Source organism: Mustela nigripes, chromosome 12 (assembly GCF_022355385.1).
Source record: "Mustela nigripes isolate SB6536 chromosome 12, MUSNIG.SB6536, whole genome shotgun sequence".
Classification (NCBI taxonomy): domain Eukaryota; kingdom Metazoa; phylum Chordata; class Mammalia; order Carnivora; family Mustelidae; genus Mustela; species Mustela nigripes.
In genome coordinates this window covers 61,808,503-61,831,681 of record NC_081568.1, presented here as the reverse complement: position 1 = coordinate 61,831,681, position 23,179 = coordinate 61,808,503, and the positions used below count along the sequence as shown (strand labels likewise).

Here is a 23,179-nt window from a genome sequence, read left to right as displayed (position 1 = left end):
TAATGAAACTCTCTCATTGAAAGCTGGCATGACCACTTTACACTTATCCTTTCTAATGTTTTACAAATTTCACTGAAATTTCTCCTCAAATACAAACATTTGAAGCACCTACTGCGTGGAAGGTGCCAAAAGCAGATGGTCCTCAGTCAAGTTCATATTCCTCCTAAAGGAATTTTCATACACTCTGTAGACCCCTGTGCATTTTTGGCTAGCATCAAAAAAAGTTTTTTTAAGATTTTTCTTTTTTTTAATATATTTGACAGACAGAGATCACCCTGGGATCATGACCTGAGCCGAAGGCAGAGACTTCAACCCACTGAGCCACCCTGGCGCCCCAGCATTGAAAATTTTTTATCAGAAATTTAAATAATGCGAAGGCTGCAATTCCTACTGTATTGTAAATATTGACATTTTATAAATACAAAACTGTTACATCACTCTCTTAAACATTTCCGGAATTTAAATGCCACAGCAATTTGATACCCACCATCAGTTCTTCTAAAAAGTACATAAAAAAAACTCTTGATGAGTCGGAAAAGTTTACGGTTCCTCCTTTTCCCTCCTTGAAAGTGTATTTACTTTTCCTCACAGAATTGTATTGTAATATAATTTTTATGGTAGCAAGTCCTTTATCATTCACCTTATCATAATTTGGTGAAAGAAGAATGTATATCAAGTAAAATTTTCATTTACTCTTTCTTTTCTACAACAGTGGGGCTCTGAGTGTTGAAAATTCTTCCTCTGGATTCAGCTATCATTGCAATTATTATTTGTACATGTTTGATCGAGGCCATAAATATATATTACAAAGGTTGCTGCATGCTTGTTAAATACACACAAAGAACTCATTGAAAATACAAGTCTTACTTAGGATGAGGAGATGCGTGGAGGCTTCTCAGACACCAATATTTTGAATGTCACTATTTGGCACTATATATTTCAGGGCCAGGGAGAGCTGAGTCTTTCTTTGTGAAAGTGAGTGAAAAGAATCTGGAAAGAGTAGGAGAAAAGGAAAACTAACCTCCATAGCAGGTACATCCATAAATGGGTCCCTTTAAAACTATCTTTGTCCACGTCCCCTTGGAAAGTTCTCCCACGCCTAGAGGGGTACCTGTAGCCCAGGTCTACAGATCAGGTCATAGAGAATTCAGATAAGAACAAGACACAATTTCAGTCTTCCAGGAGTTCACATCTGGGGAGGGAAATTCACTCTGAGCACATCACCCCAGATGAATCTCCACAGAAGACACAAAGACTTGCTCAAGACAATAGATGTGGTAGAAATTGGCCCCCACAGGTGTCCACGTCCTCATCCCCAGAACCTGTAGATATGTCACTCTATGCTGCAAAGGACAATTAAGGTTGCAGATAGAATTACAGTTGCTGATTGGCTGACCTTAAAATAAAGAGAGTGTCCTGGATTATGCAAGTGGGCCTGATGTAACAAGGCTCTTAAGAGGGCAAGAAGGAAGCAGAAGAGATCAGAGGGTGCTTGGCAAGACCCAACCACACCATTGCTGGCTTTAAAGATGTTTTGTATGTGCATATGAACTTAATCCACACAACTGCACTGGGAGATAGCTACAGTGATGATCCCCATGTTACAGATGGGAAATCTGAGGCACAGAGAAACAGGAGGCCATCTGCCCAATGCCACAAAGCTTACAAGCAACAGTAGTAGGACCTGAACAGAAACAGGCTGCTCCCAGTGGCTGTGTGCCTAACCTCTGCCTGCCTTCCTGGAAGGTCAGCCCCAGACCCCTCTGCTCCTTGTCCAGTCCCAAGGGATTCACATTCCCTGGCAACTGCCCCGGTGTCTGTAAATGATAGTGACAGCAGACTGTCCATCCATTCTGCTGCACTGAAATGCACTGAAAGCCATCTCCAGTTGGAGGAGAAAAATCAGGATAGAAAGATGTTGTTCCCACTCATGACCTAACTGCATCCTCCCTGCCTCTCCCACATGCGTGCACTGCTGGGGTGCCCCTACAGCCATGCACCCACCAATCCAGCCCTCTGCCAACACACAACCACCTCCTCTCCATGAAGAGTGTACACAGGGCTACCTGGGTGGCTCAGATGGTTAACTGCCTTCGGCTCAGTTCATGATCTCTAGGAGGTCCTGGGATTGAGCCCCGTATCAGGCTCCCAGCCCAGCAGGGAGTCAGCTTCTCCCTCCCCCTCTGCCTCTCTCCCTGCTTGTGTTCTCTCTCTCTCTCTCTCTCTCTCTCTCTTTCTCTCTCTCAAATGAATAAATAAAATCTTAAAAAAAAATTGTACATGGGTACCACATTCTTCCTTGGGAAGCCATGCTTCATGTGATTGGAAATATCATGTTCTTTCAAAAAATCATTTCAAAACATTATGGGTGGATGGACATTGTGGGGGAACTATTCACAAAAAGGATATGTACACCAATTCCCATTTTGACAGATGCATGTATATATATATATACTTTTAAAACTGGAAAAATATACATGAAGATGCTGACAGAAGGGTGGTTTTTATTCTTTCTGGTCATCTAGGTATCCTAAATATTTTACAATTAATTTTGAAATAAGGAAGGGGAAAGCAAAGTAATTATTGTTTTAAAGCAACAGTCTATAATAAATCAAGATCCTTGAAATTCTAACCAAAAGTATTTTTGTACCTAATCCTATATTAGTGAGTGTTGCTAAGGAACCATGCGAAGTAAATTAGGAATAATCCCAACTACAGCTCCGAAGGGTATAAACAGAGGCAGTCAGGTAGACAGAAGTCCACGAATTGGAGAAAGAAATCATGGGGTCTATGCCTAACCTTCCTGGTTCCTTCTTCAGCTCCCAGCTGGTTCCTCCTTTTTCCAGCTCCCCAGACATAAACACTTGCATAGTTGAGTGCAAGAGGCTGAAAGCCCAAGACAGTCAGGAGTATCTCCAGAAAATAATCAGGGCCAGGGGCAAGGTAATAATCATTAGCATTCGTGGTATACTTACTATGTGCCAGGCACTGGGCTCAGCATTTATTAATTCTCACAATGCCCCCAAAAGATGGGACTATTATTATCCCCATTTTACAGACAAGGACACTGAGCCACAAAAAGTTAGGTGAATTTCCCCAGGTCACACAGCCAATAAGTGTCAAAATTGGCCTATGAGTTCAGGCAGCCTGATTTCAGATGTCATAAAATGACACTGTGTCCGGAGAAGACAAGGTGACTACCTTCCTTCTGGCCGGAGAGCTGAGAATCACACTCAAGGGCAGCTTTCAAAGCCAAGGTGAAAGGAGGAAGGGGCCTGCCTCCTCAAAGCCGAATGAGAAATAAAGAAGGGACAAAGAAGAAATAAAGAAGGACAAAGTGTCGATGGAGACAGAGTAGAGCGAAAAAGACAAAATTTTGCATTGGCATTTATTTTATTAATTTCTGCCAGCTTTATTATTTCTATAAACAGGGTGCTTGATGCTTATGCTGGCCTGCTTAATAAAGGAGCTGCAAGGTAGGTATCCACGTGTGTGAGCATGTGCTTGTGCGTGCATTCATTTGCCTCTGTGGGAGGCACATGTGTCCATGATGCACTTACGTGCATGAGGGCGTGGCGCTCGCATGTTTCCGCGCAGGCTGGCGTGTGTGTGTGTGTGTGTGTGTGTGCGCGCGCGCGCGCGTGCACGCGAGCCCAACCAGCAGCCACACCCAGAAGCAGCCCGACCGCCCACACCCTCACCAACAGGCTGGTGCTTTCCCAGCGGCAACCTGGCCTAATCGCCAGCAAAACTGTTCATCCAAATAAACGGCCTCCTGGGAGCCGGCCCTCCGCCCTGCCTGGAGGCAGCAGATGTCTCCTGCCTGGCGCAGCAGCTCAGGCCAACTTGCTGACACACTGACAGCAAGCAGGGCTGTGGCGGGGCAGGCCGGTTGGCAGCCCCAGAGGCACAGTTAAGGGCGCTCCTTTCTGGTCTGACACTCGCCTTTCACACTTTCTTCGGATTGGAAAGAAGGAAAGAGCTTGCTCTTTCCAGCATCCCTGCAGATGCTTAGGGTCTAAATGACCAGGAGCAGCGGCCCAGGCAGCCCTGTGTGGCCCGACTGCCTGTGCAGCACAGAAAGGAAACCACATGACCAACCTCTGGGGTCTCCTTCTGCTGAGGCAAGCTGGGATCGCCCAGCTGGGACAGCGGTCACACACTCAAGTCCTCAAGTCCACCCTACGGATGGCACCATTCTTGACTCCATGGGACGGGGCCTCACTTTGGGGGCCTTTCTGGAAATCAGGCAAACAGCAGAAAAGCGAAACATGGTAGAAACTTCTTAGCAAGCAGGGATCTAACTTGTCTAATCCCAACATCATCAACAACCTGACAGCATCTGCCAAGTACAAAAAAAAAAAAAAAAAGTCATTTCGCAGGCTTTTCTCTACTCAAGACAAGCAAAGTCTTCCCCAGGGGCAGCTTAATGTAGGAGAGAAATGAGGGAGTGTGTGAGACCCAGGTCAGAAGGAGAGACACCCCAAAGAGCAGCTTTCTCCACAGATGTGGGGGAATCTGAAGTCATGCCCCTCCAGGGAGATCCCTGTCCCATCTGTAAAGCCAGAAAACTCTGGGATCATTTCCAAAATAATGGGAGCACCTGTAAAAAATGGAAAGCAAAGAGCAGGCATGTAGCCTCCTGAGCATTCAGTTGCTTTCTAAGCATGCAAAAGAAAGGCGTCAATTCCCCAAGGTGGACTGAAACTGCAGAATAAGAAAGGCCAGTGTCAGGCGCCGGGGTAGCTCAGTTGTTAAGCATCTGCCTTCAGCTCAGTCATGTTTCCCGGGGTCCTGGGATCGAGCCCTGCATCAGGTTCCCTGCTTGGTGGGAAGCCTGCTTCTCCCTCTCCCACTCTCCCTGCTTGTGTTCCCTCTCTCTTTGTGTCTCTATCAAATAAATAAATAAAATCTTAAAAAAAAGAAGAACAGGCCAATGGCTAGCTAATGCAGGGCATAGTAGCTAACACAGAGGGAGACGAGGTTAGGGAGTCAGTGATCAGAGCCGAAGAAAAGAGTCTGCTCACCAGTAAATGACTGTCCAAAGTGTCACCAAAGTGTCACTGAGGCCCAAGATCATCCCTTTACTCCACAGGTAACTAGTGGGCATCAGCGCTGGACCAGGCCCTGGGCTGCACATTCTCAGAATGTGAGCAGCTACCATCTCACTGAGCAAAATGGTAAATAAGGTCTGTCCTTCTCCCTCTGACCATGACTCTCCACCCTTCTGAGGAAGCATCCTTCACCCTTCTAGGGCCTCACCCACCCCCGCACAGACCATCAAGACCCAACCTCCTCATGTAAGCGACCAGAGATGGAGAGTCGGATCCTACCACAAATAAGGGGCAGAGGCAGGACTAGAACTCACATCTCCGTAGGCCCAACTCACTGGTATCTCCAATGAGCATGCAAGGGCCAACCCCCAGCAGGAGTGTGGAAGCAGAGAATGTTGGCTGGGTCCTGGTGGCCCTCAAATTGTGTGCAGTAAGATAGACTCCAAAAAGCACCCAGTTCTACATGGGGCACCATCCCAAGCTGAAGTTGACACCACTTCTCATCTGTAAAATGGGCATGATTCCCAGATCCTTATCCCAAGGGCACTACATATGCAGAGGCCCCCAAACACTTCTCGGAGCCTGTATACCAAGTATAGGGCCATCAGGAATGAAGTTTCCAAAAAGGCCATGCTAGTGAGGCTAACCTTTGTCTTGCAGGAAAGATACACAGGGTGGGAGGGTGCGGAAAGATCCCCAAAAGCTAACAGATCAGATCAGCATTTCAGAAAGATGGCTCTAGAGCCATGTATGAACTAGAGAAGAACAGGAAGCCCACCACCGGTCATGATAACGGTTCAGGAGAGAGAGGGGACAAGTGCCAAACTGACGTGTTGAAAGCCAGCCGTGGATTCTAGGGATTATTTTTATAATTTTAAAAAAATTCTCTTCTGTAGATGTGATGATGATTGCACAACACTCTGAATATAGTTGATGGCCCTGAACTATACACTTAAAAAATAGTGAAAATGGTAAAGTTTGTTTTGTATATTTTACCACAACTAAAAAAAACAAACAAACAAACAGAAAAACCCTCTCCCTCTCCAAGTGAGACTACTTATTTTGTCAAAAAGACAAAAGGACCTCTCCTAGGTCTCAATACTACTCAAATACTAGGAAGAATGAAAATGAGTAATGTTTATTGAGGACAATTACTGTGTTCAAGTATCCTACTAGTATTAACTCATTTAACCCTCAAAAAAGACCCTACAAGGGAAATACTGTTATCACGCCCATTTCACAGATGAGAAAACTAAGCACAGAGAACTTAAGGAACTACCCCAAAACTGGCTCCCCAAAGACAGGATTTAAACCCAGCCAGTCTGACTTCAAAGCCTGCAGGCTTACCCACTACACTAAACAGCCTCTGTCCAGTTAGATACTACCTAAACAGAAACAAAAAACCATTTGTCTAATGACCAACTAGCCCCACTATTCAATTATTTGACTTCACAGAGAAGAGGAAACCAGACAGCTCATCAACTTTTTTTCCATTTGCATCCAGATGTTTGGTATCACCTAAACAAGAGGATAGGCCCACGGGTAGGAGCAACTCAGGAACCATCCCCAGCAGAAACACGCTCTTTTTTTTTTTTTTTAAGATTTTATATATTTATTTGACAGAGACAGAGAGAGAGAGAGAGACAGTGAGAGAGGGAACACAAGCAGGGGAGTGGGAGAGGGAGAAGCAGGTTCCCCACTGAGCAGGGAGCCAAATGCGGGACTCGATTCCAGGACCTTGGAATCATGACCTGAGCCGAAGGCAGCCGTTTAACTGACTGAGCCACCCAGGCGCCCCTAGAAACACGCTCTTAATACGAGGTTGTCATTTCATAAATTACCTACTCCAAAATGTCTGCCTAACCTCCTAGGGTCTTCTGCTTTCTGAGGATCCATTTCTGACAGCCCTTTGCTTAACTCGGCACAGGTTCGAGCCGTAGCTGATAGACACCCTGTCCCTTTCTCGTGCTTTCTCTGATATGTGCTGAAGTCACCTCAGGTTTTATTTGGGTCTTTTTTTTGGGGGGGGGGGTTGTTTTTGTTTTTTTGGTTTGGGTTTTTTTTTTTTGTTTTGTTTTTTTTTTTGCATCACAAATAACAAAAACCATGCATATTTTAGCTTCATCTCTGGGATTAAACTAAATACATAATTTTGGCAAATTACTCAGAATTACGGGCTAGCAGCATCTGGTTCAGATATTCTCAAGTAAATTATTGGCACTGTTTCTACCACATTTTTAATTTTAACCAAAATGTCCTCAGAAACATGTGTTTTCTGTCCTGTTTGCATGTAATCAGTTTCAGAGGGCCTTGGAGTTTTAAACTAGGGTTTCAGCAACAAGTTGGGCTACCTGGGCGCTGCCTGCGGGCCCCGAAGAGCCGCCCTCTCTCCCGGTGCCTGCATCGCTGCCTCCAGCTCTTCTGAACGAGACGGGCCCGCAGGTACTATGTGTACACGTTCCCCGCCCTTCATTCTGCTCCCAAATTACATACCTTGCTTTTATGTCAAGTCCAATATAGCTTCCTTAGCAGTTTTTTTCTTCCTCCTTATTCCACATCAAGAGTACCCAATTACTTTTATAAATACTTGTTTTAAAAATATCACAGTGGTTTCCTGCTGCTTCAAATTCTGAAGGGCTATGCAGGATTTTAGACTCTTATAAATATTTCAAACAGTTCATATTTTATCAACAAAGTGTGCTTTTTTGTAAACCCTAAGTATAACTCCTCATCGAGGACATTTTTTTTCAACTATTTGACCTTTCCATAAAATCGACAAAATAAAAGGAATTTTTGCCATTTCAAAACTCATTTGCAATGCCCTCCTTGTGCTCATTAACTCTGCCTCGCCCACCAAGAAGAGGGGTGTTTTTGGTTAAAAGTGTTGTCAATTCCAAAAAGTCCCAGTAGAGGTAAAGCAGGGTTATGTACTGGGACTTTAAAAGAAAATTCCAGGAAGGCCTTGGCTTTTGTTAACACTGAAAAGCTCCCTAGCTCAAGGCAGGAACTTCTTGAGTGAATGTTCACCGAGGATGCCAGGTCATGTGGTGCAGCATTGCCAGGGACATGGAAGGGGCCGCCTACATGGTAGAGGCTGGCCTCCAGTCCCGAGGATGTCACCACTCCGAAGTCTACTCAGCCATCTGCATTTATACAGGCACTTGTGTGGTTTTCCACTTGGAACTCCTTGAAGATACCCAAGGGATGGCCACTTAGAAGACAAATCCCAGAATATTCTACCACGAGCAAGGCATAGTCCTCCCAAGTACAACAACAATCAAGCCATGTCTACCAACCAAATAACCATCTGAAAGCTCAGGAATTTCATGTTCTTGTCTCCTCTGCCATATCTGAACTTGTATTTTATGTTCTGGAAACCATGCTGGGCAGGGAGAGGGAGGAAAAGAGGAAAGAAATGCAGTTAAGGTATATTCTAGAGCCTCGGGGCTCCAACACAAAAAGAATAAGCCAACTCTTTGAAGTATGACCTTGGGCTAGACACTTTTGATTCTCTCCCTGCAAATCCAGGGAAGTGTTTATAATCTCCAACTCACCACTGAGGCCCACATGCATTCAGTAAGCAGATATCTGAAAATCAATCACCTACTATGTGCCCAGTTTCCCTTGGGAGCTGAGGAAGCTCCAGAGAAGTACGAATATGAAAATGATTGTATAACCTTAAAGCTACGTAACCCCACCAGCCACCATGTAAGCCAAGTCAAGGAGGCTTCCCAACAATCATTAACACTAGAGATAGGTGGGAGGGTACAGCCCCTGAAGGCTGGATATCAGGGAAGGATTCCAGAAAGCAAGGCTTGGGCCATGCCAGAGAAGGTGTATCAGTGAGGGATCTCCAGAGAAACAGACTCAGTGATACATACATGTATGTGTACACAGAGCAATTCCCTCCATCCACAGGGGTTAAATTCCAAGACCCCAAGCAGATGTGGATACTGCTGGTGGTACCAAACCCAACATATACTATGGTTTTCTTGTATGTACATACCTATGATCATGTTTGATTTCTAGAGTGGAGACAGTAAGAGCTGAGCCATGGTGACTACTTCATAAAACAAAACAATTATAATGACATGCTGTGATAACGTTTTGTGAATGTGGTCTCTCTCTCTCTCAAAATATTGTACTGTACTTCACTTGTGAAGACAGGAGATAACAAAACACCTACAAGAGGAGGCAATGTAGGTGAATGACACAGGCACCAAGATGTAGCATGAGGCCACTCCTGACCTTCTGATGACACATCCAAAGGAGGGTCGTCTGCTTCTAGACGATAGTTCACCGCAGGTAACAGACACCATGGAAAGCGAAACCACAGAGAAGTGGGACTGCTCATACATGCCCACAGATAAATGTGTATACACACACACACACACTTGGGAGGAACAGGCTCATGTGGTCATGGGGAGCTGGCACGGCAGAACTCTGGGGGTGCCAGCAGGCTGGGAAACACACAGCAGCCGATGCCACAGTCCCGAGGCAGAATTCCATCCCGACAAGACTTCAGTTTTGCTCTCACAGCCTTCAGGTGACTTTATGGGCGCCCCCCACCAACAACATCAAGGGTAACATTCTTTACTTAAGGACCACTAAGGGTGGATGTTAACCCATTGCCACAAAATATCATCACAGCAACACTAAGAGCAGCGTCTGATTCAACCAATGACTGGGTCCTATGACCTAGCCAAGTTACTCCATAAAGCTAACCTGACAAGAAGCTTTGGGTTCAGGAGCAAGGAAGGGCAGGATGAGGGGTGCTGAGGCAGGCTGGCCTAGGAGACGGTGGCATGACAGAGTGCTGAGGACAGTGAGCCAAACGCAGGGGCCACAAGGCAGGAGTGTCAGCAGGGACAGGACTCTGTGAAGAGGTCTTGAGCCTGTGTCCTGGCCTCTGGGGTTTGTTAAAGGTTGCCCATGATACAGGCAACAGCACAAGCTGGCTGGAGCCTGGGGATGGCTGGGGACACTGAGAAGCAGGGCTTCTCTCGGGGCTTTGCAGACTCACATACATCAAGTCTCTTAATCTTCACAACTCTAAGAGAGAGGTATGATTATTAGCACCATTTTACAGAGAAAGAGAGGAACAGAGAGGTTAACAACTTGCCCAAAGTCACACAGCAAGCAAGGGGGAAAGCTGGGATTCAAGGTAGTCAACTTAAGTGTGAGGGGTGAGATGATTTGTCTGGAAGCATAAGGCAAGGAGATAAATGCAGGACTCAAGCGCAGGCCGCAAGCACACACGTGGTGGCTGTTTTGCCCACCTGCAAGCACAGCAGCCTGGCCCAACCCTACGAGCAACCAGGTCTAAAGGGGGAAGAAGCTTGCAATGCCTCCACCAGGTCCTCCACCAGGTGCACTGGTTCCCCAACAGCCTCGAAAAGACTTGTCCCCAACCAGGATGATGTCTGCATAGGAGCCCAGAACCCAGAGCGCAGAGGGCAGGGGCTGCGGCCTTAAGCACTAGCATTAGCCTGCACAGTGCTAGAGGGGCCCTGGGAAGCTAAGGGGTCACCTGTTAGGAAGCCCCCCCAACCAGACTTCACATTCTGGGAATGCCAGTCATGTTGGGAGTGGCTCAGTTAAGGGGCTCTGGGGAGCTGCTTCCCACCAAGGCCCCTGTCCTCTCTGAGTCTTTGCACCTACGGTGAGTCAGGACACAACAGACTTAGAATCTGGAGGCTCACAGATGATCTGCTGTGTCATTTGATCCAAACTGGCAATTAAGCCAAGTCCAAACATCTAACACAGAATGAAAACCATTACCTGAATAATAATCATACTATTTTCACACTTGTACCTTGCCTTTTCCTCTTAAAATCTTTTATCCTACAGAGGGTTACACACTGCAGTGTAAGAATCAAAGTGTTGCTTCTGTCCACCCAGCCAGCGCCTCCAGGCTCAACAGACAAATGCACACTTCACTCTCCCCTGGCTCTCGGCCAAAACCACTTCCCTGCAGCAAGGCACACCTCTCAGCCCGTCCCCTCCACTTTCTGGTCCCTCATCGTGCTCTCTCCTCCTGGCAGCTACTGACTGACCGGCCTTTGCTCCACAGCCAGTTCTCCTTCCCTTTGCATCCACCCCTACCCTCCTCCCCCTCCCCTTCTGGTCCCCTCCCGCCCCCTCCTCCCCCTCCTCCACAACTGTTCTCAGACTAGCAGCTAACAGAGGAAGAATACTGTGTCCCAGTCCCAGGAAGAGCCTGACGCAGGTCAGAAGGTCAAGGAGCCAGGTGTCTCCAACGACCGGAGCACGGCACCAGAGTACTGCTCACTTGTCACCCACTGCCTCCCTGTGCAGCCCGTGGCAAGTGGCAGTCCCTGGCTGTCACACCCACAGCGCACAGGATGGGAAGGTGCCCAAGATCCAGAAGTGCATCCGGGGACGGCTGTCATCTTCCTAAACACATCCTCACTTGTCATGTACATCACAATTCCCCGAAGTGTGACGTGCGGATTCCTAGAACCCTTGAGATGACTCATGGGGCAAGAAACACGTGCTTTCCATTTCAGAGATTTGGCTTTCTTTTTACAATCACCTTTTATTTATGGGAGGTGATAGTGGTTTTCACACACAGTCATGCTATCAAATTTTCAGCTGGAATTAATTATGTCAGGGAAAAACGTGAGCCAATTTAAAGAAAAGTAGAAAGCCCAGGAACTGCACGGTGGAATGCATGTATGGCACAAAGGGGACAAGCTAATGACAGCTGACTGGTGATCCTGACATAAATTGCCTAAATACAGAGCCTCCCCCCCACACACAGACCCATCTTGGTCCTTGGCTAACTGAGAATAGGTCAGAACCACCAACTGATTCAACAGACAAATGTTTACCAAAAGCCGCAGCTGCATCCAGGACCAGAGCATCAGTCGGAAGCAATCCGACTTCAGCAAGCTTATCGTTCGTTTGCTGCAAAGAGCAGGTCTTCAAATTTGCAGAAACTGCTACAGAATGAAGCAAAACAGAATGTACAGGGGAGAAGCAGATGGAGAGCGGTGGGGCAGCAGGGACAAGAAAACGGACCCCAGGGTTGGCTCGGTGACCGCAGAGTGGGTCTCGGGAGCTACGGAGACCCGCCTCAGAGCAAAAGAGCCCTGACACGTTCCTTCCATGGTGACCTCACCACCTGGCTCCCAGGAAGTCACTTCAGGCCCCTGGTGCCATCCTGGCGGCAGAGAGAGCCATCAGAGGACGGTGCTTCTAAAAGTGTGAGAAAAGGAGGGACATCAGTGAGTCATTTCCCGGGCTGCCCTGAGCCCGCATGGAAGGCCCTTCTCCGGTGGCACAGAGAACCTCCGCTCCATCTGTCAGGCCTGACTGAGGGCCATTGCCTAGCCAGCTTCCACCAATTCTCTGCCTTCCCGAGGTGGTGCTCCTCGCTCTCAAACTCCGAACGCTGCCCTGTCTGTGAGAGACTTGTCTTCCTTCCCAGTCTGAGGCTGACTCAGGAATCCGGGGACCGGAGACTTACTGAGTGAGAACAGAGGCAGGCATTCACAGCTGCTGGGTTCTCCTCTGCATCTTGAGAGCTGACACCTTTGGGTGCCTCTTGGTGCCCCGTGATGGCACCCGGAGGTGGGACCTTCAGGAGGTGCCTGGGGTTAGATGAGGTCGTGGGGGTGGGACCCTCATGATGGGATTGGTGCCCTTATGAGAAGAGACACCAGAGAGCTTGTTCTCATTCTCTCTCCACCAGGTAAGGACACATTAAGAAGAACAGCCATCAGCAAGCCAGGAAATGTGCTCCCAACCCCACCCTGCTGGCACCCTGAACTCAGACTTCCAGTCTCTGGAACTGGGAGGAAATCCACGTCTGGCGTTTAAGCTGCCCGGTAGACGGTATTTTGTGGTAGCAGCCAGAGCTAGCCAAGACATCCATACTCCTTACCCTGGCCACCGGCCCTCAAGTACTCATCTCCTGCCACTCTCCAGACATCACTCACCAGGCTCCAGCCATGCCAGCCTCTTTCCAGTTCCGTGAACTAGCCAAACCAAATGCCAACCTCGAGGCCCTGGTATTTACCTGCTTCTGCCTGGAAGCAGCCTCCCCTGATCTTCCTAATGGGCGATCTTTTTGCATCACTCAATTTTTTGTGTCATTCAAGAAATAATCTCTCTTCAAGGAGGTCATCCCAGACCCTCCTCCCTGACAGAGGCCCTCAGACACTGTATCTTCTCATCACTTCCTTTGCTGCATGAGACTAGCGACCTTGCCCATCTTACTCACCACCAGATTCCACAAAGCCCAGCACAGCTCCCAGCACATCAGCAATGCTCACCGGGTATCTACTGAACAAATGACTGGCCTCCACTGGTTCCGTTGGAGAGCCCAGCTGTTGGGGGGTAAAGGGGAGAGGGGTGACACCAGCAGAGGGCACCACCATCAGCTTGGCCAGTGTTCAGAAGTTTCCCGGCAGGTGATCCAGCTCAAGCCAAGCCCTCCTAAGGAAACATGGCCAGAGAAGAGCTGGGCAAATGGAGCCCGAGGCCGGCCAAAAGACGGTCACACTTTAAAATATGCATGACCAGATTTTGCGCACCGTGCAAGTTTTATCTTTGACCGTACTTATGGAAACATTATTCAAGAACATCGTGAACACACAAAAATAAATCTTTAAAAATACCATTTGAATGACATACACATACGAATGAAAGATTTTTCTCCTTCTACTATAGCAGTCCATTAAGGCACTTTTAAAAAGCAAATGTGAGACGTTACTGCACACAGTACCCTGCAAATAAAAATGTACCCAATCACTACCCATACAGCTGCCCCAAGATGAAACCCACCCCAATCTCACCATCTAGAAGGTGCACTGGAACCAAGGTAGGAGGAGGGGGCAGCTCCCCAACTCTGTTTCCTGCCTTCTGAGGATCTGAGGGTGCCCAAAGCAACAGAATGTCACAGTTTCTACTGAAACTCGAATGTCGGTCAGAAAGTAACCATCACCTCTTGCTTTGATCACTGTGGAAAACAATGGCTATTTAGTGCCTGGCACTGACCAAGGCATTTTGACACACTATCTCATTTAATCCTACAACAATCCTACAAAGTACGTGGTATTATTCCTGGGCTTATGTTGAGTGGACTGAAGTTCAGAGAGGCTAAGTCACCTGGCCTCGGTCACACAGCTAATCAATGTCAAGGCTGAGATGTGAACCTCATGGCATCTTGATCCAAAGTCTCTGCCCTCTCTACCCATCCAGAAGGTGTTCCCCACGTGCACACTCCATACATTAACTCTCCTTGCTCTTCATCTCCACTGTCAGCTAACACCAACAGCCAATAAACACGCCCCATGTGCCAGGCCCACAATGAACATCATGTAGTTGATGATAGCATACCCAAGCTTCTCAGAGTCACCCCATCTGGTCAGTCTCTCCTTTCCTCTGCTTTCCCCTGGGGGGGCACTTTTCTCCCTTTTTTCTCACCAGTTATCTGCCTTCTTGCTTTATTTCTGTGTGCCTAATTTATCTTGTTACCCATTTCCTTAGTTTGTGACCTTGCCAAAAAAAACAAGTTTGAGAAAATATTCTTTGGCTTCCTTTTAGATTATAATCTTACCTTTGTTCCTCTCCATTTCTTTGCTTTGAGGGCTTCTCTTAATGTTCTCTCTTTCACTTAGTTCTCTTCCTAGTTCTTCTGCCTTTTTCAAGGTTTTAAGAGCTTATGGAAAAAAGACATAGAAGTATTACATATACATACAGAGGTACTGAATTCCTTTGACCATCATGCTAACTAAAATCATTTCGTTCAGCATCAAAATGAAAGTGTTTTTCAATATGATCTATAACCTTTATTGTTCACTGGTAGGGATGGAGAAGTGAGCTATGACTTCCAGGACAATAATAAAAAACAAAGAATTGGGAGTTTGAGTACTCAGGTCCAAATCTGGACTTGGACTTCTCCAGCTGTGTGTGTGTCTTGGGCAAGAATCTCTGAGTTCAAGGTTTTCCATCAGTAGAATGGGAATAATATCCCTCCCAAGGTTATAGAGAGGTTTAAGGGAGTGACGTGCTCGAAAGCACTTTCAACCCATGAATAGTTCCGGCACAAAGCAGTATGGGATCGGGCCTTGGCCTAACTATGAAATGCCGCAAGAGTTGGAAGGACACCCACTGACCCTTCAGTTCACCCCTCCCCACCAGCCTGGGCTTCCCCTCCCTAAGTCTCAGTTCTGCTAATAGAACCAGGAGGCATTTTGTCATCCAATAACCACACATACACACATACCAGACACACACTTAATCTGCTATGAGTCAGGGACTCTAGTAGGCGCTAAGGATTGAACATTGATCGTGGCAGACACCAGCTCCTTCAGGCACTTATAATTCATTATGAGTGGGAGAAAGAATAAGACACAACAAACCATTTAAATAAATAAACAAGGTAATAACCGGGCAAAGCCCTGGATCTGTGGGAATAGCCTGCACGAAGGCTCTAAGGCAGGGAAGAGGTTGGCCTGTTTGCAGTGTGGAAAGAAGGTGCTGGAAGGGAATGAGGAAGGGTGAGAGTGGCTCCCATGAGGACTTCAAAACCAGCAGAGCCAGATTTTGCCGTGCCATCAGGCCCACGGTCAGGAGTATAAGAGGGATTCTGAGAAGCCTTCTAGGGTTAAGCAGCTGAGCGGTATGATTTGGTTTGGGGTTTATTTTTGTTGGTTCGTTTGGTTTGGTCTTTCCTCAGTCTGGCTGCCGTGCAGAGGATTTGAACCGGAGAGAGTGCCAGTGAGCAAAAGGAGAAGCAGAAGACCAGCTGGGTGATCCCACAGCAGTATACAAGACAAAGAGGAGCCGATGGCAGCAATGGTGGGAGGTGAATAGAATCATATGTATTTCGCAGTCAGAAATAAGAATCTGTGACAAATTCCACACAGAAGCATGAAGGGAGGAGGAAAAGACTGATTTGGTATCAAAGACGATTCCTGGTGGCAGTGTCGGGGAGCACCCGGAAATGTGGTGATGGCACTGATTGAGATGTCGTGGAGGAGACAGGGAGGGACACGGTGCAGGTGCAGGAGGGAATGGTAAGAGAGACCTAAACTGCCACCATTTTCCCCACTTACTCATCACGTGCACAAGCAGGTCACCTTGCTAGTTTGTCCCCCACAAGCTTCTCAAAATCACCTCTTCCTTTCTGTCTCTAATTTGCCATCTGACGTCTCAGGGTGTTCCTTCCTCAGAGGTCTCCCTGTCCAATCCATCTGCTGCACCCACACTAGCCCCACGCCCCTGGACATCCCAGAATGGGCGGGGGGTGGGGGGGTAACGTGCTTGCCTCTATCGCTTAAGGGGTCTAGCTCTGGTCGATGCACAACTGTGAGTCTTCCCCTCCACAAACACCATCCTGCACAGCCATCCCAAACACCTGCCTTCTCGTTCATGCTCTCACTACCCCCCCTCTCCTGACACACACTCCAAGAAAGCCATATGCAGATGTAACCAGGAAGCAGGCTCTCACCAGGAAGCCAACCATGCTAGCACCCAGATCTCAGACTTCCAGCCTCCAGAACCGTGAGAAAGAAATGTCTGCTCATCAGTCACACAGTTGATGGTATTCTGCCACAGCGGACCAACAGACTAAGACAATCAGGTTCTAAAGGTTTCAAAGCAAAAGCCTTCAATGCTCAAAATTAACTTTGAAAGTCCTGTATACCATACACTAAAATAAGTATCCATGTTATGTGTCCTGTACAGTAATTCTTATCCCACTGAACTTTGGGAAGCACTGAATTCCAAAGGAGAGAATCACCTGAGAGGCTATATGACAATGTCTCTCATTAAGTGATTTAAAACAATCACCAATCCTTAATGGTGAGCATGTATGGGAAGGTAGGAAGGGGAAATGGAGTGGATGGATACTAACACAGTGGGGTTTACTTGATTTTTATAATTGATATTTTGCCTCACTAACCTTAACCCCCAGTACACCCCCAGTACACCGAGGAAAAATTGTCAGCATCATTTACCATCAGGGTCCAATGGACCCTTTTTATTTTTATGAGTAATTTATGGACGTAATAATAAAGGGATAGTGTTTAAAACTTTATTACAAAATTTGGGGCATCTGAGTGGTTCAGTTGGTTAAGCATGCAACTCTTGATGTGAGCGCAGATCATGATCTTGAGGTTGTGAGATTAAAGCCCTTGTCAGGCTCCGTGCTGGGTGTAGAGCCTGCTTGGAATTCTCCCTCTACCCCTCCCCCACCCTGTACACATGTGCACATCCTCTCTCTCTCAAAAAAATTTTTAATAAAACTTTATTACAAAATTTAATGGCTTAAATATGGCAAATTTTCATTCCCTTCTACTGACTTTGAAGGTATATAAGCTCAAAATGTACAATGTCCTCTATATGCAACTAACTGTCCATCACCTGTCATGGAGGAACTGGGACAGATCCATCTCTTCAATACTGATTCCAGATCTCAAGTACATCTTCAATAAATTCTAGCTTATCATAATTTCTGGTTCTCCTTGCACTTGCATGACAAAACCAGTTACTTTTCAAATCTCTGATGGCTCATATGTTTGTTAAAGAGATAAATATCTTCTTTTCTCCAAATTTGCAAAGCATGTTTATGTGCATAAACACAAGCAAGAATGAGTCCAATAATTTTTGTCCATTTCTATATCATCTATCTCCTTTTGATTGCTTTTGTAAACACATCTGACTTCATCATCTGCAGACTGTATCAGGGACATTCTAGTAACCAAACACAAGAGGTAAAAGAATACTGGCTCCCATTCTTTTAGCAAAACAGGATGGTCCAGGTTCTTGTTGCAAAACACTGGGTGATGAAATCATTCCTGATGAATGACTAACTGGATAAGAATATCATAGTTTCTCTTTGTCCTCGGAAAGATACTGTTTATTCATTGATTCAGAAGTTTGAGAAAAATTCATCCAGATTACTATCTTGGAAGACTCATAGTCTGAGATTTTGCTTATAAAAGCAATTTTACTAGCATTACTAGAGTCAACAGCACTGCTGTCCCTTCTGATGTGTCTAACTACAATAAAAATTCTCCTTTGTCGATTTTCTCCTCTTTACAGTTTTGTATAGAAAACGAAAAATCCTGGATTTTCAACTGGATGCAATGAAAGAAACAAAGATGGCGTCTTCCATCTTCTACACCTTCTGGAAACATGATGTAATATGCTAAGGAATGTAGTAAGAAAACAGAAAGGTAATGCAGTAGTGATGGCTTATTTCACTGTTGTATCATCCTTCTAAGTGGTGATTCTATCACTCTCCCATTTTCTTAATATTTTAGTGTTTTTAGCATAAAATAACTAGCAGTAATATGGGTAATGATGATATAATTCCTGGGAAATAAAATGGAAAATGTAGGGACTCCTGGGTAGATAAGTCAGTTAAGGGTCTGCCTTTGGTTAAGTGTCTGCCTTCAGCTCAGATCATGATCCCGGGGTCCTGAGATCGAGTCCCACGGCTTCTCCCTCTGTCTGCTGCTCCCCCTGCTTGTGCTCTCTCTTTCTCTGACAAATAAATTTTAAAAATCTTTTTCAAAAAATAAAATGGAAAATGTTTCAAGATATAAGAAAAATAAGATCACTAAGATCCCATGAAGTACCTTTTTTTATAAGTGGTTCCAATGGTCCCATATGGTAAATTCAAGAGAGACTGAGTCTTAGTCTGTTTTGTTTTTTTTTAAGTATATGTTTTCTTTGCTCTTTGGAAGGTATCTTTAAAAAGAGCAAAAGTCCCTGTACCCCTGGGGATAAAAATATATGTTTATAAAAATAAAAAAATTAAAAAAAAAAAAGAGCAAAAGTCATGAAACATTGACCTTTACAAACAGAACTGCTAAGGGGGGAAAAAAAACTCAGAAACCAAAATTAGGTCCAATGAACCCTGACAATACATGGACAGTTAAATCATATTTACAGATATGGTTCTTTCATGAAGAATTTCAAAATCTGGCCACTGGAAAAGTGCCCCACAAAAAGACTCTTTCCTCACCCATTTGAAATCCATCAGTTCTCAGACCAGCATGGAAACCCCAGCCATGCGAGCTACACAGTTCTCCAATACTGTGGGTTCCACCAGCACCCTCCATGGAGACTGAGCAGCCCCCTCGCCTGGGACATTTTCCCCTGGAGTTTGTCTTGGCACACAATGAGGAAGCAAAAATGATGACCCAAGGAAAACAGAGAGGACTTCCGGAATACTACTCAGGCTTCAAAGCAAGGCATCAACAAAACTCAAACCACAACCAGACACCCGACGTGTACTGCTTTATATTCTTTCCAGTAAACGAATTTATGGTGAGGCAGACAATGTTCCTATTCTCCTGGGGTTTTTAAAAAACTCTTTTTTATCTTTTGTTTCCAGTCAATCCATGAATACACTTTGACTATTAATCTATGACACAGAGGAAATGTCCAATTCACAAAAGTGGTGTGTTCCAAATCTTTGGGAGTTGGTTGTTTTGGGAACTCAGGATTTATTTTCCTTCAATAAATAACATTATAAATGATGGTGAGGTTTCCAAACCAGACCCACAAAAGCCTTAACTCATAACATTATTGAAGCCCTTTACTTTACAGTAAAAATTAGTAGAAAGCAATTTTGTTGGAGTACTAACAAACAAACCCAAATATTGAAGACATATTCTCCTTTATCCTGAAGTTTATTTAATATAACAACCACTTCAGTGAAAGAAGACAAGGGGAAAGATGGAGACTTTCTAGGGACAGACTTCTGCTTTCAAGAATTTTGGAGGCTGATAGCAACAGTTTGCTATTTTGTCTGCCTACATTTTCCTTCATATAGGCATGATGGGGGAAAGCCAGGATGAGAGTAAACTTGGGGCTTACACAGTAGGATAGCTAACGATGGGGGAGGAAAAGCAGAAAGTTTAAAAGAGATTTCCTTGAAGAGGCAACTAAAGCACTTGTTATGAGAACACCGCATGAATTGATTTGCCAAAGAAATTGAAAAGAGGGCAGGAGACCCCATATTAGTGCCCCAAGCCCTCGAGTCAGGAAGAGTCCACTCTGTGGTCAGACAGTTCCCTCTCTGACCATAAGGTGGTGCCATCAGCCCAGACAGACAGCCCCAAGGGGGCGGAGAGTGCAGTAGGAGGAGCTCTCCACGTGGAAGCCACATTTTCCACTCAGGCTCTGGAACTCACAGTAAGCCTGAACTAGACAGTCCCTATCCGCCTACAAATCACTGCCTCAAACACCTAAGGGCTGTTCCCATCCTCCACCGCCCCACCTGCTCGCACCTGAGCAGGAACACCTCTGTCCTACAGGGCATCTCAACCCACATCAGGATTCAAACTAATTACTTCCCATTCTTCTCTCCAGCCTCCTTCACCACAGCAGCACTGGGCCTCCCACGTTTCCTAATTCCAAAGGGGAATCTAGTCTAAGAGCATGCTGTCGTCTCAGCCTTAAATACCATCACAATGAGAGAACAAGATCGTCTATGGTGAGCACAGATTTGTCCCAAAGGCCTTGGCAACGGGCCCCAGATGCCCTCACCAGTTATCTCCCACTTTAACACCAAACTGAGAAACCCCTATTCTTGATACAAATCCCACAGAGGGTCCTCCCCACTGTGGTGCCCTCTCACTTTTCCTTACCTATGTTCGTCAATATCTTCTCCTATCTCTCAAAGTCTGACCCAAATATCACACCCCACCCCACCCCCCAAAAAAGAAACTGATTACTAAGTGTTCAGCTGAATTTACCTAGAGGAAAACATGGGTCCTGAGCACCAACCACAGAAGCCCAGGCAGTTTCACTGTTCCTGCCACTCTCTGGGTCTTAAACTGAGAGGGAGGGCCCATCCAGCCAGATTCCCTGCTGAACCTTGGGACAACACCCGCTGTCCTGTCCTTGCTCCTCCCAAGTCCCAGTTCCCATCTAAGATGGACTCAGGTCTGGGGAGACACCAAAGCCACAAATTCGGTATGTGGTGTCGTTGCCTGTTCTCCATTCATGTTAGCTTTATAATAATAAAATAATTACTGTCCACTCCCCACCGTCACTCTCATCAGCCACAATCCGCCAAATGAGGCTAGAGTTCTAGAGCCAGAAGAATGAGGACAGTTATAACAAAGTCACCAGTCGCTCTCCCCCTCCCAGCTCCCACCCCAGACCCAGGGCCTGGGATAGTTGTCCCAAGAAACTGCCTAATAGTTGAGCAGAATTTTCTCAGCCATGAGGGAACTCAACAGGATGGGCATTCCTCTCTGGATGTTTGGCCCCAGCCAAGTGGCCGACAGATGAAGCCTTTAAGAATGAGTACCTGGGCTCACAATACTTCAAAATCTAGCCACTACTCTTCCTTCTATAAAGAGGCAGTTGGCTCAGGGGAGAGACAGGAATGTCCCCTGTGAACCTAGAGCAAATAGCCTCAAGATGAATAATGCAGGTCCCCTGAGGGCCTCATGGCACCAGGTAGTGCCTAACCAAAGGCAGTGAGGAAGTGGGAGCCTGGAGACCTACACCTGCCTACCTGTTGGAGCCTTCTGCCAAGTAGACTCAACAGTGTCTTGCATCCAGCAAAGGTGGGCGCGCTCCTGCCCCTGGCCCTCGCCTATTTCTGTTGGCTCAGAGAGCCAAGTGACCAGATGCCTTTATTAATGCTGATATTGCTCATGTTCTCACCTACAAAAGAGGCTTTTTGGGAAAAAAGCCGACACAGGAAATTCTGGGGCTTATGGAGTTCTTGGAGAGGCCAGAATGCCCTTGTTTGTTAATGTTTTGTCTCTCAAGGATCTATGCGAGAGCATTTTTCATAAAGCAATAAAGGAAGCTAAGTTAACTATGCAAACAAAAGCAGGGTGGGAAATGCGAACCACCCATTTTAATGTACTCGTACCCCACCTCCTTCCACAAAGATCTGAGGCTGCAAATAGTAATTGCTTTTGGAGTCCTGGGCATGAGCGCTCGGTTTCTTGTCACGGCTGCAGACTCAAACCTTCAAAGTGACCATTTATTGGGGCTCTGAAAGTCGGGCGGGGATGGTGGACTGCCCACTCCGAAGGCGCCCTCCTCCCGCCCTCCAGACTCCCGACTCTGGGTGCTCGACGCGCCGTAGAGCTGTGATCAGCGGCGGCCACCTGGCCTCCCGCCTCTGCCCTCTCTACGCCCCAGTGCAACCGGGACCCAGATAGGGAAGCTCCGGAGGCCCAACGGGGGCGGCCCAAGGACGACCTGGCCCCCGCGTCTCCGCACCCCCTCCCCCAACCGTGTCACATGGCGGCCCCAACGAGGCGCAGTAGTGCGTCCCGCCGCGGAGACCCGGGGCCGCGTCGCCGCGGGCAGTGGGTGATGAAACCTCCCCGGCGCATTACCGCAGAAGGCGCGGGCGGGCAGCGGGGCGGGGGTGGGGGGTGGGAGCTGGTACCCGAGCTCACCTGTTCTCCCGGAGGAGGGTGGGGACGGCGGGGGAGGGGCGAGGGCGGGCCGACCCCGGTGCGTGCGTGCGGCTGGGCTCTCTGCCGCCGCGCTGGCGTCCCCCCCTCCCCCAGCCGCGCGAGCCCCCAGAGCTGAGCCGTCGGACTGACGGTGCCCAGAGCAGTTCCTGTCCCCGGCCCCTGCGCCGGGGAGACGTGAGCGTGCACACGTACACACACAGCGGGGGAAGAGGCGCTCAGAGCGGCGCCCAACTTTCTCCCTGCTTCCGCGGGCCGGGGGAGAAAGCCAGAGCCATCCAGCCCGGGCGGTGCTTGGGGAGGAAGCTGCAACAAGAAGGAAGAGATGGAGAGGATCTCCCCGGGTTTGGTTTGGGGGTTTGGTTTTTTGTTTTTGTTTTTTGCCCATTTCCATCGATAACTGGAGACTAAAGGGAATCCGGAGCCGGGCGGCGAGTAGCGCTTTGGGGAAATGGAAGAGTGTGTTTGGAGACGCGTAAAGTTGCCTTTCAAGCTCCGACCTCCGGGGCAAGCGATGCTCCGCGGCGGGCTGACTCAGGGCGGCTTGGGCCTCCCTGTCACCCGCCTAGAAATGATGCAAGGCCAATCGGTCACCTGGATCCCTGCAGCCCAGCCCGGAATCCGTCTGGATTGGGGGAGGGGTGAGGAACTGGCACACTAAGTGTTGCACGGCCCACCAAATCGGGGCAA

General features: G+C 47.2%; 1 long non-coding RNA gene across 11 annotated transcripts in view; it reads right to left on the bottom strand.

Annotated features, from left to right (window-relative positions):
- LOC132028435 (uncharacterized) overlaps positions 1–23,179 on the bottom strand; it is a 238,348-nt gene that overhangs the window by 212,911 nt on the left and 2,258 nt on the right. For 10 of the 11 annotated variants that reach the window (XR_009407445.1, XR_009407439.1, XR_009407444.1 and 7 more), the window contains one exon: positions 14,641–14,742. This is a non-coding gene — a long non-coding RNA (uncharacterized LOC132028435). Of the gene's footprint in view, positions 1–14,640; positions 14,743–22,471; positions 23,166–23,179 lie in introns of those variants that run through there. The other variant, XR_009407446.1, reaches the window with a different exon arrangement.